Here is a 12,051-nt window from a genome sequence, read left to right on the forward strand (position 1 = left end):
CATGTACAGCTTGAGAATGAGGACCTGTAATTCATCAGTGTATCTCCACTGGCAGAAGCAACAGTGGAAGCTGTAGTGTAGACAGGACTTTGGCATTGTTACCATTGTGTCATCAACCCCTAACCAGCAAGTGAGCTGTTGGCCAGCTTATCACTCTTTCCAAATACCAACTGAAGAAGCTCTGATGGAAGAAGGGGCTCTGAGGGTATCAGAGAAGATTTGCAGGCTTCTGCTGAGAAATTTCAGGGCTCCTGCCACAACCTTCCCATTCCTGGATGCACACCTTCTTCAACACCACTCTCTCGGGTCACTATCTCTCTACGCTTCCTCTCTGGACACTTCCCTGTCAATAGTGGGTGATCCTGGCTGTATTAACTATTTCAAGGGCCTTGCAGATCTCTTCAAAACCTGATTGACTACACCTTGGTCTCCTGGGTTTGAAAAGATACTAACCCCAATAAATACAATATACATAATAGTGTTCAGTAACCCTGCTACGTTACTGCAGGAGGGAAAGCCTAATCCAATAGGAGTCCCGCCATGCTTCTCTTCCTGATCACAATCCACCCCCTCTGCTCACCTGCTCCCTGTCTCTTTCAGAGCCACCCAACAATCTTCATGTTCAGCCCCCAAAGCTCCAAACCAGCTGTCTAGTGCGGCCCTCCACCAGTCACAGCTTCTACATCTCTGGGCACCCAGTAGCCCATGTTCTTGGAGCCACAACATACTTCATCATAGAGTTTCACGTAATAGTTATAACACCATCTCATATCACACAATTTCAAGTTAACACAGTCCCTTCTCCACAACTCCAGTGAATATGGAGGGAGGAGAGGACAATCCAAGTGCGATGCCTCAAAGATATCCCCACAGTTTGGCATCTGACATGGGAAAGGTGTGTGGCGCAGCTCCTGCACTCCCATCGTTGGAGCTCCCAAAGTCCCTGTAAGAGGAGGACACTAAGGTTATGACTTCACTGAGAAAAAAAAGGGGGGTTTAACCGTAGGATAATTGATGTGTATTAGCTCTCCTGCTGTGCACACACAGTGGAGTTACTGTGAGCTAAACCAGGCAAGGTCAACCATGGGCAAAGTTCTGACCTCACCCAGCTGCCTTGTGAACACTATGAGCAGCTTGTCTCCCCTTAGGATTTTACAACATGATAATTATCCCCAATTGTTATCTCACTGTTTAAAAAAAGGGCACCACTGTAAAATGCGCAGTAAGCACAGGGCAAAGCCTTGGGGTTAGCCATGATAGGAAGAGGCATGCAGATAGATCTTACCCTCCCTCAAAAGGCACGTAAAGTTCACACTGCATAGAAAAATGAGTGACTCTTAGAAGCCATCCTGGCACAACTCTAGGCAGGTGATCAGATACTCCCTGGGGAGACTCTATGTGAACCTAAGAATGGCCACACTGGATCAGACCAATGGTCCATCTAGCCCAGTCCTGTCTTCCCATAGTGGCCAATGCCAGGTGCTTCAGAGGGAATGAATGGAACAAGCAATCATTCAGTGATCCATCCCCTGTTGTCCACTCCCAGCTTCTGGCAGTCAGAGGATAGGGGTACACAGATCATGGGGTTACATCCCTGTCCATTTTGGCTAATACAGATTGCTGGACCTATCCTCCATGAGACCAACTATAAACTGAAGTGACTGTACAGATGCTGGGTTCTGCCATATCTGAGGAGCAAGGAAGAGGGTGTGAAGCCATCTCACTGGGACAATAGCTTTGCAAGCAAATCAGAGGTTGAAACAGCAAGCTCAGCAGAGCAGCACATAGGTGCTCACCTGGCCCTCCAGGTCCTGGCAGGGGTGGGAATGTAACACCAAAAGCTAACTGTCTGGGGAAATCCTTGGAACACCAGGGGCTTGAGGCACCAGGTGCATTACTGTCACTATGGGCCTTGGCACTTGTAGTGCCCAAACTTTAGATCGGGCTAGGTAGACCCTGGTCTTATACATCAGAAGGGACCTGAATCAGACTGATAAAGGCTTATAGCTTTGCTGGACCTGGGTGCAGGTTACATGGGATGGGAGGTAAGCCCTGTAACTGCCACCATCAGGAAAAGGGAGAAAAATTATATGCAGGTTCCTGTGTTAGAACCAAAGATGGGCTATTGGGCAAATGGGAGGTTTCAGGGGACAACAGGGGCCCGAGGCCTCAGCCCAGAATCCCCCATCCAAACAGCAGTGGCAGCAGCTGGAGTAAAGGTGGAGGGGACACCGCTGTATGGAGATGACAGTTGTGTCCTGGAGACAACACCCTCTGCCTGGAAGATTCATGGAAAAAGGCTGGCTGTACCCAAAAACAATTCATTAAACAGGGCATTTGTTTGCAACAGAATATTAATAGTAATGACAGTTTCCACAACCTCTCTGCTGGTGAGATTATCAGGGCTCGAGTGCCCCAACTCCTTTCTCTACTGGACAGAGGAGAGATCATTGCCCATAGGACCAATCCCAAACATTCAAAAATCACGAGAGTGGCTTAACGATCATGAGATTTTAAAAAAAATCTGAATTTTCCTTCTAGGTTGTGAGTCTCCCACCCTTAAGTAAGTCGGAATGTACCAGGATCAACATTTAACATAGTGCACAGCAATAATGCTCTAGTTCAAACAGGAATTAGTTCAGGGAAGTCCTATGGCCTGTGTTATGCGAGAAGTCAGACAAGAGGATCACAGTGGCTTCTGGCCTTATAATCAAAGACTCTATGCACCTCCGTGTCAGCGTCTCCAAGGGGGACTCCTCAGGTACCCTCCTAACCTCTGGCTTCAGTCTCATTGAAAACACTGGGAGTTGGTGGCCATTTTGACTTCTGGGCAGCCCCATTTCTGCATGCAAAGGCTGTAGGAAAAGTGTGGCCAGATTGACCGAGGCAGTTTGTCTTCATCCCTGTTGAAAGTAGAGGGAGGTGGTGGCCATTCTGCATAGTGTAAATCTCGCAGAGCACATGCAACGAATCACAAGAGTGTGAGGAAACACCAAATAACACCAGACTCGGGATCAAATGGGCAAGGCAACTCTGAAACAGTCTCACTCTCCTGGCTGATCATGAAGAAAAGGATGACGGAGGAAAGGGGCTCCTACCAGGCCTTGGTCAGGGTGGGTGGGAAGCTCTGAGTGATAGAATCATAGAACTGGAAGGGACCTTGAGAGGTCATCTAGCCCAGTCCCCTGCACTCAAGGCAGGACTAAGTATTATCTATACCATCCCTGACAGGTGTTTGTCCAACCTCCTCTTAAAAATCCCCAATGATGAAGATTCCACAACCTCCCTAGGCAATTTATTCCAGTGCTTAATCACTCTGATGGTTAGACAGTTTTTCCTAATGTCCAACCTAAACCGCCCTTGCTGCAATTGCCCATTGCCCATTGCTTCTTGTCCTATCCTCAGAGGTTAAGAAGAACAATTTTTCTCCTTCCTCCTTGTAACAACTTTTATGTACTTGAAAACTGTTATGTCCCCTCTCAGTCTTCTCTTCTCCAGACTAAACAAACCCAGTTTTTTTCAATCTTCCCTCATAGGTCATGTTTTCTAGACCTTTAATAATTTTTGTTGCTCTTCTGTGGACTTTCTCCAATTTGTCCACATCTTTCCTGAAATGTGGCGTCCAGAACTGGACACAATACTCCAGTTGAGGCCTAATCAGCGCGGAGTAGAGCAGAAGAATTACTTCTCGTGTCTTGCTTACAATACTCCTGCTAATACATCCCAGAATGATGTTTGCTTTTTTTGCAACAGCGTTACACTGTTGACTCATATTTAGCTTGTGATCCACTATGACCCCCAGATCATTTTCCGCAGTACTCCTTTCTAGCCAGTCATTTCCCATTTTGTATGTGTGCAACTGATTGTTCCTTCCTAAGTGGAATACTTTGCATTTGTCCTTATTGAATTTCATCCTATTTACTTCAGATCATTTCTCCAGTTTGTCCAGATAATTTTGAATTTGAAACCTATCCTCCAAAGCACTTGCAACCCCTTCCAGCTTGGTATCGTCTGCAAACTTTCTAAGTGTACTCTCTATGCCATTATCTAAATCATTGATAAAGATATTGAACAAAACTGGACCCAGAACCGATCCCTGCGGGATCCTACTTGTTATGCGCTTCCAGCATGACTGTGAACCACTGATAACTACTCTCTGGGAATGATTTTCCAACTAGTTATGCATCCACCTTATAGTAGCTCCATCTAGGTTGTATTTCCCTAGTTTGTTTATGAGAAGGTCATGCGAGACAGTATCAAAAGCCTTACTAAAGTCAAGATATACCACATCTACTGATTCCCCCCCTATCCAGGCTTGTTACCCTGATATGGGCCAGGAGGAGATGACACATGCTGGGTATAATATTGAACAGCAGACACAGGAGGCGGCCTTACTGCAGGCGGCCAAGCCATCATTTACCTCCTATGCTCAGCCCCATAGTCCTCCATATGGGACATTGGCCTCCCATGAGACATCTGATTCAACCTGGGAGCTCCCCAGCGAGATACACCCCCACCTCCTCTCAATCTCAGTGTGAGCACCCTCCGTACAGCACCTAGCCTCCAAAGTCCAAGCGCCTCTTCCGGAGTCACCTGCAGCTGGGAAAGCCCTACTGTCCCCAGTCGGTGAGGCAGCCAGCCTCTTCATGCAGCCTCCCCCTTTCCTCAGGTGCCAGCGGTATGGTGCCCTGGTTAAAGGTGCCAGCCCCCATTTAAATTTTCTGAGCCACCTCTTTTCCCCAATACTATCAGCACTGGACATTTCCTCCCCTGCTGCCCTTCACTGCCCCACCCAAGAGGAGTGTCCACTGTCCCACATACACAGCTTATTTGCAGTGGAGCTCCTCCCTAAGGACATGGGACAACTTGTATCATGGTCCTGGCAGTTTACTCACTCCCACTTTATCCCTGGATACACACTTGTGACTGAGTTGCCGTTACTTCTGAGATTTTCATTACGCTTCAGGACACTCTGAAGTCACTTGCACGACCACACACACCCTGTGACCTGGGCATAAGCCAGATATGTCACCATGGCGCCAGAGCCTGAGAATTACAGAGGAGAGGCATATCTACAAGGCACCACTGGCAAAGCAGTCCATCCACCCACAGGCAGAGGAGCGGTCCACAGCGGGGTACTTGGACAAATCAGTGCAAGGAGGAAGAAGGGGATGAAAGCCGGGGCTCAGAGGAGAAGGCTCCATTCCTGCCCTAATGGAGTCTAGGAGCCTCAGAAGCTCTTCCGCACTGAGGTCCAAGCCAGAGAATTACAGGCTCACTCCAAAGTCATCTAACGCCCTCATGACGGCTAGAGCAGGAGCTACAGAGGCCAGCCCACAGGAGTTATGCACTGTCCCTATGTAGAAGCCTATAAACTGTGATCAAGTCACCCCTTAACCTTCTCTTTGTTAAGCTAAATAAATTGAGCTCTTGGAGTCTATGACTGTAAGGCAGGTGTTCTAACCCTTCAATCATTCTCATGGCTCTTCTCTGAACCCTCTCCAGTTTATCAGCATCCTTCTTGAATTGAGGTCTGGACACAGTAGTCCAGCAGTGGCCATACCAGTGCCAAATACAAAGGGAACACAAACTCTACACCCATTTGATAGCCATGGATCAAGCCCTTTTGGCCACAGCATTGCCCTGAAAGCTCATGTTCAGCTGCTTATCCATCATGAGCCCCAAATCTTTTTCAGAGTCACTGCTTCCCAGGATAGAGTCCCCCACCCTGTAAATGCAGCCTGAATTCTTTGCTCCTAGATGTACAGCTGGCTGTATTAAAACACATATTGTTTGCATGCATCCAGCTCATCAAGCAATCCACTCGTAGGGGTAAAGAAGGGATTCCCCCACCCCAACGTATTATGGGAGGGTTTTGCTATCCCCTTCTTCTGAAGCATCCTCCAGGATGGTTGGAGATGGGACACTAGGTGAGCTGGGTTGACGTATTCTGTCTCTCAAGTGCTTGACTGGCTGGTTCTTGCCCACACGCTCAGAGTCTAACTGATCACCATATATAGGGTCAGGAAGGAATTTTTCTCCAGGTCAGATTGGCCATGACCTTGGATTTTTTTTTTTGATTGTTTTTTCCTTTGCCTTGGCCTTTGCCTTCCTCTGAGTGAGTCACATGCCAGGATTATTTGGGTGTATCTCACTTAATCATTTGTCTGCCATTGTGGGGGCCTTAGGCACTGGTGCACCTTGGTCCTTCCTATTATCTGCCTGTGGAACGTACTAGTTGAGTCTCCTCAGGGCTGTAACACTTTGGCCTAATTTTAGTTATAGAGTTTAGTGTGCGGGCGGTGCTGGTGGCTTGTGATATAGAGGAAGTCAGACTAGATGATCTGGTGGTCAGTTCTGGCCTTAAGGCCTATGACTGCATGACCTCCTGTATAGCACAACTTTCCTCAAAATAATTCCTGGAGCAGATCTTTTAGAAAAACAGCCAATCATGATTTAAAAATGGTCAGGGATGCAGAATTCACCACAACCCTTGGTAAATTGTTCCAAGGGTTAATTCCCCTCCCTGTTAAAAATGTGTATCTTATTTCCAGTGTGAATTTGTCTAGCTTCAACTTCCAGCCATTGGATTATGTTCTACCTTTCTCTGCTAGTTTGAGAGCTCTTTCTTCAATCTGGACTCCCCATGTCAGTACTTATAGCCTGTGATCAAGTCCCCCTTTAACCTTCTCTTGATTCATAGAATCATAGAATATCAGGGTTGGAAGGGACCTGAGGAGATCATCTAGTCCAAACCCCTGCTCAAAGCAGGACCAATCCCCAATTTTTGCCCCAGATCCTTAAATGGCCCCCCTCAAGGATTGAACTCACAACCCTGGGTTTAGCAGGCCAATGCTCAAACCACTGAGCTATCCCTCCCCCCCAAGATCAAGCATCTTGAGTCTATCACTCTAAGGCAGGTTTTCTAATCCTTTAATCGTTCCTATGGATCTTTTCTGAACTGTCTACAATTTATGTACATCCTTAGAATCACAGAATATCAGGGTTGGAAGGGACCTCAGGAGGTAATCTAGTCCAATCCCCTGCTCAAAGCAGGACCGATCCCCAATTAAATCATCCCAGCCAGGGCTTTGTCAAGCCTGACCTTAAAAACTTCTAAGGAAGGAGATTCCACCACCTCCCTAGGTAACACATTCCAGTGTTTCACCACCCTCATAGTGAAAAAGTTTTTCCTAATATCCAACCTAAATCTCCCCCACTGCAACTTGAGACCATTACTCCTTGTTCTGTCATCTGCTACCGCTGAGAACAGTCTAGAGCCATCCTCTTTGGAACCCCCTTTCACGCAGTTGAAAGCAGCTATCAAATCCCCCTCATTCTTCTCTTCCGCAGACTAAACAATCCCAGTTCCCTCAGCCTCTCCTCATAACTCATGTGTTCCAGTCCCCTAATCATTTTTGTTGCCCTATGCTGGACAATTTCCAATTTTTCCACATCCTTCTTGTAGTGTGGGACCCAAAACTGGACACAGTACTCCAGATGAGGCCTCACCAATGTCGAATATAGGGGAACGATCACGTCCCTTGATCTACTTATACATCCCAAAATGGCATTTTGGCCTTCTTGGCAACAAGGGCACACAGTTGACTCATATCCAGCTTCTTGTCCACTGTAACCCCTAGGTCCTTTTCTGCAGAACTGCTGCCGAGCCATTCGGTCCCTAGTCTGTAGCAGTGCGTTGGATTCTTCCGTCCTAAGTGCAGGACTCTGCACTTGTCCTTGTTGAACCTCATCACATTTCTTTTGGCCCAATCCTCTAATTTGTCTAGGGCTCTCTGTATCCTATCCCTACCCTCCAGTGTATCTACCTCTCCTCCCATTTTAGTGTCATAACCTCTCTATCCTACTCAAGATTCCCTTGTTTATGAATCCAAGGATCACATTAGCCGTTTTTGCCACAGTGTCACACTGGGAGCTCATGTTCAACTGACTATCCACCACAACCCCCAAGTATTTTTTAGTACCACTGCTTCCCAGGACAGAGTCCGCTCCCCTCACCCCACCCATAAGTCTGGCCTGAGTTCTTTGTTTCTAGATGGATACATTTACATTTAGCCATATTAAAACACATGTTGTTTGATTGTGCTCAGGTTACCAAGCAATGCAGCTCATGCTATATCAGTGACCTGTCCTCTTCATTATTTACCACTCTCGCAATTTTTGTGTCATCTGCAAACTTCATCAGTGCTGATTTTGTTTTTTTCCAGGTCATTAATAAAAATGTTAAATAGTGTAGGGCCAAGAGCCAATCCCTGCAGGATCCCATTAGAAAAACAACCATTCAATAATGATTCCCTGTCAATAATTACATTTTGAGATCTATCAGACAGTTTTAAATCAATTTAATGTGAGCTAAATTTTATGCTGTTCTAGAGTTTTAATCAAAATGTTGTGTGGTACCAAGACAAACACCTTACAGAAGTCTAAGTATATTACACTAACACTATTACCTTTAAGAAAAGGAGTACTTGTGGCACCTTAGAGACTAACCAATTTATTTGAGCATGAGCTTTCGTGAGCTACAGCTCACTTCATCAGATGTTTACCGTGGAAACTGCAGCAGACTTTATATACACACAGAAATCATGAAACAATACCTCCTCCCACCCCACTGTCCTGCTGGTAATAGCTTATCTAAAGTGATCAACAGGTGGGCCATTTCCAGCACAAATCCAGGTTTTCTCACCCTCCACCCCCCCACACAAATTCACTCTCCTGCTGGTGCTAGCCCATCCAAAGTGACAACTCTTTACATAATCAAGTCGGGCTATTTCCTGCATAGATCAAGGTTTTCTCACATCCCCCCCACCCCCATACACACACAAACTCACTCTCCTGCTGGTAATAGCTCATCTAAACTGACCATTCTCCAGGTTTAAATCCAAGTTAAACCAGAACATCTGGGGGGGGGGGGTGTAGGAAAAAACAAGAGGAAACAGGCTACCTTGCATAATGACTTAGCCACTCCCAGTCTCTATTTAAGCCTAAATTAATAGTATCCAATTTGCAAATGAATTCCAATTCAGCAGTTTCTCGCTGGAGTCTGGATTTGAAGTTTTTTTGTTTTAAGATAGCGACCTTCATGTCTGTGATTGCGTGACCAGAGAGATTGAAGTGTTCTCCGACTGGTTTATGAATGTTATAATTCTTGACATCTGATTTGTGTCCATTTATTCTTTTACGTAGAGACTGTCCAGTTTGACCAATGTACATGGCAGAGGGGCATTGCTGGCACATGATGGCATAGATCACATTGGTGGATGTGCAGGTGAACGAGCCTCTGATAGTGTGGCTGATGTTATTAGGCCCTGTGATGGTGTCCCCTGAATAGATATGTGGGCACAATTGGCAACGGGCTTTGTTGCAAGGATAAGTTCCTGGGTTAGTGGTTCTGTTGTGTGGTATGTGGTTGTTGGTGAGTATTTGCTTCAGGTTGCGGGGCTGTCTGTAGGCAAGGACTGGCCTGTCTCCCAAGACTTGTGAGAGTGTTGGGTCATCCTTTAGGATAGGTTGTAGATCCTTAATAATGCGTTGGAGGGGTTTTAGTTGGGGGCTGAAGGTGACGGCTAGTGGCGTTCTGTTATTTTCTTTGTTAGGCCTGTCCTGTAGTAGGTAACTTCTGGGAACTCTTCTGGCTCTATCAATCTGTTTCTTTACTTCTGCAGGTGGGTATTGTAGTTGTAAGAAAGCTTGACAGAGATCTTGTAGGTGTTTGTCTCTGTCTGAGGGGTTGGAGCAAATGCGGTTGTATCGCAGAGCTTGGCTGTAGACGATGGATCGTGTGGTGTGGTCAGGGTGAAAGCTGGAGGCATGCAGGTAGGAATAGCGGTCAGTAGGTTTACGGTATAGGGTGGTGTTTATGTGGCCATTGTTTATTAGCACTGTAAACCTACTGACCGCTATTCCTACCTGCATGCCTCCAGCTTTCACCCTGACCACACCACACGATCCATCGTCTACAGCCAAGCTCTGCGATACAACCGCATTTGCTCCAACCCCTCAGACAGAGACAAACACCTACAAGATCTCTGTCAAGCTTTCTTACAACTACAATACCCACCTGCAGAAGTAAAGAAACAGATTGATAGAGCCAGAAGAGTTCCCAGAAGTTACCTACTACAGGACAGGCCTAACAAAGAAAATAACAGAACGCCACTAGCCGTCACCTTCAGCCCCCAACTAAAACCCCTCCAACGCATTATTAAGGATCTACAACCTATCCTAAAGGATGACCCAACACTCTCACAAGTCTTGGGAGACAGGCCAGTCCTTGCCTACAGACAGCCCCGCAACCTGAAGCAAATACTCACCAACAACCACATACCACACAACAGAACCACTAACCCAGGAACTTATCCTTGCAACAAAGCCCGTTGCCAATTGTGCCCACATATCTATTCAGGGGACACCATCACAGGGCCTAATAACATCAGCCACACTATCAGAGGCTCGTTCACCTGCAGAGGCTCGTTCACCTGCACATCCACCAATGTGATCTATGCCATCATGTGCCAGCAATGCCCCTCTGCCATGTACATTGGTCAAACTGGACAGTCTCTACGTAAAAGAATAAATGGACACAAATCAGATGTCAAGAATTATAACATTCATAAACCAGTCGGAGAACACTTCAATCTCTCTGGTCACGCAATCACAGACATGAAGGTCGCTATCTTAAAACAAAAAAACTTCAAATCCAGACTCCAGCGAGAAACTGCTGAATTGGAATTCATTTGCAAATTGGATACTATTAATTTAGGCTTAAATAGAGACTGGGAGTGGCTAAGTCATTATGCAAGGTAGCCTGTTTCCTCTTGTTTTTTCCTACACCCCCCCCCCCAGATGTTCTGGTTTAACTTGGATTTAAACCTGGAGAATGGTCAGTTTAGATGAGCTATTACCAGCAGGAGAGTGAGTTTGTGTGTGTATGGGGGTGGGGGGGATGTGAGAAAACCTTGATCTATGCAGGAAATAGCCCGACTTGATTATGTAAAGAGTTGTCACTTTGGATGGGCTAGCACCAGCAGGAGAGTGAATTTGTGTGGGGGGGTGGAGGGTGAGAAAACCTGGATTTGTGCTGGAAATGGCCCACCTGTTGATCACTTTAGATAAGCTATTACCAGCAGGACAGTGGGGTGGGAGGAGGTATTGTTTCATGATTTCTGTGTGTATATAAAGTCTGCTGCAGTTTCCACGGTAAACATCTGATGAAGTGAGCTGTAGCTCACGAAAGCTCATGCTCAAATAAATTGGTTAGTCTCTAAGGTGCCACAAGTACTCCTTTTCTTTTTGCGAATACAGACTAACACGGCTGTTCCTCTGAAACCTGTCACTATTACCTTTATCAACCAAACATGTAATCTCATTAAAAAAATCAAATTAGTTTGACAGGATCTATTTTCCATAAACACATGTTGATTGATATTACTGTAATTATGTTACCCTATTTTAATTGTTTATTACTCAAGTCTCATATCAACCATTCCATTATCTTGCCTGGGATCAATGTCAGACTGACAGGCTTATAATTATCTGGGTCATCCCATTTACCCTTTTTAGATATTGGCACAACATTGGCTTTCTTTGTGTCTTCTGGAACTTCCCCAGTGTTCCAAGACTTATTGAAAATCAATATTAATGATCCAGTGAGCTCCTACGCCAGCTCTTTTATAACTTTTGGGTGCAAGTTGTCCGGACCTGCTGATTTTAAAATGTCTAACTTTAGTAGCTGCTGTTTAACACCCACGTGAGATACTAGTGGAATGGTATGATGATGCGTTCAAACCTCACACTGAAGAGCAAGGTGTTAAGGAACACCTCTGGGCCCAGGCATCCCTGCACAACCACACCTACAAAGCCTGCACAAGCTGGAGGAGGGGCTTGAAACGGGAAGCAGAGCAGCTCAGAAGGAGGCAGGCAATGGAAGGGAGCAGACAGCTGCTCCGAGTTCTTGGGAGAAGTACAGCCCAAGAGCTCATTGCCAGAGACTTGAGCAAACCTACAAAAAAGAGGCAGAGGACTGATTGTGCA

Source organism: Lepidochelys kempii, chromosome 23, assembly GCF_965140285.1.
Source record: "Lepidochelys kempii isolate rLepKem1 chromosome 23, rLepKem1.hap1, whole genome shotgun sequence".
Classification (NCBI taxonomy): domain Eukaryota; kingdom Metazoa; phylum Chordata; order Testudines; family Cheloniidae; genus Lepidochelys; species Lepidochelys kempii.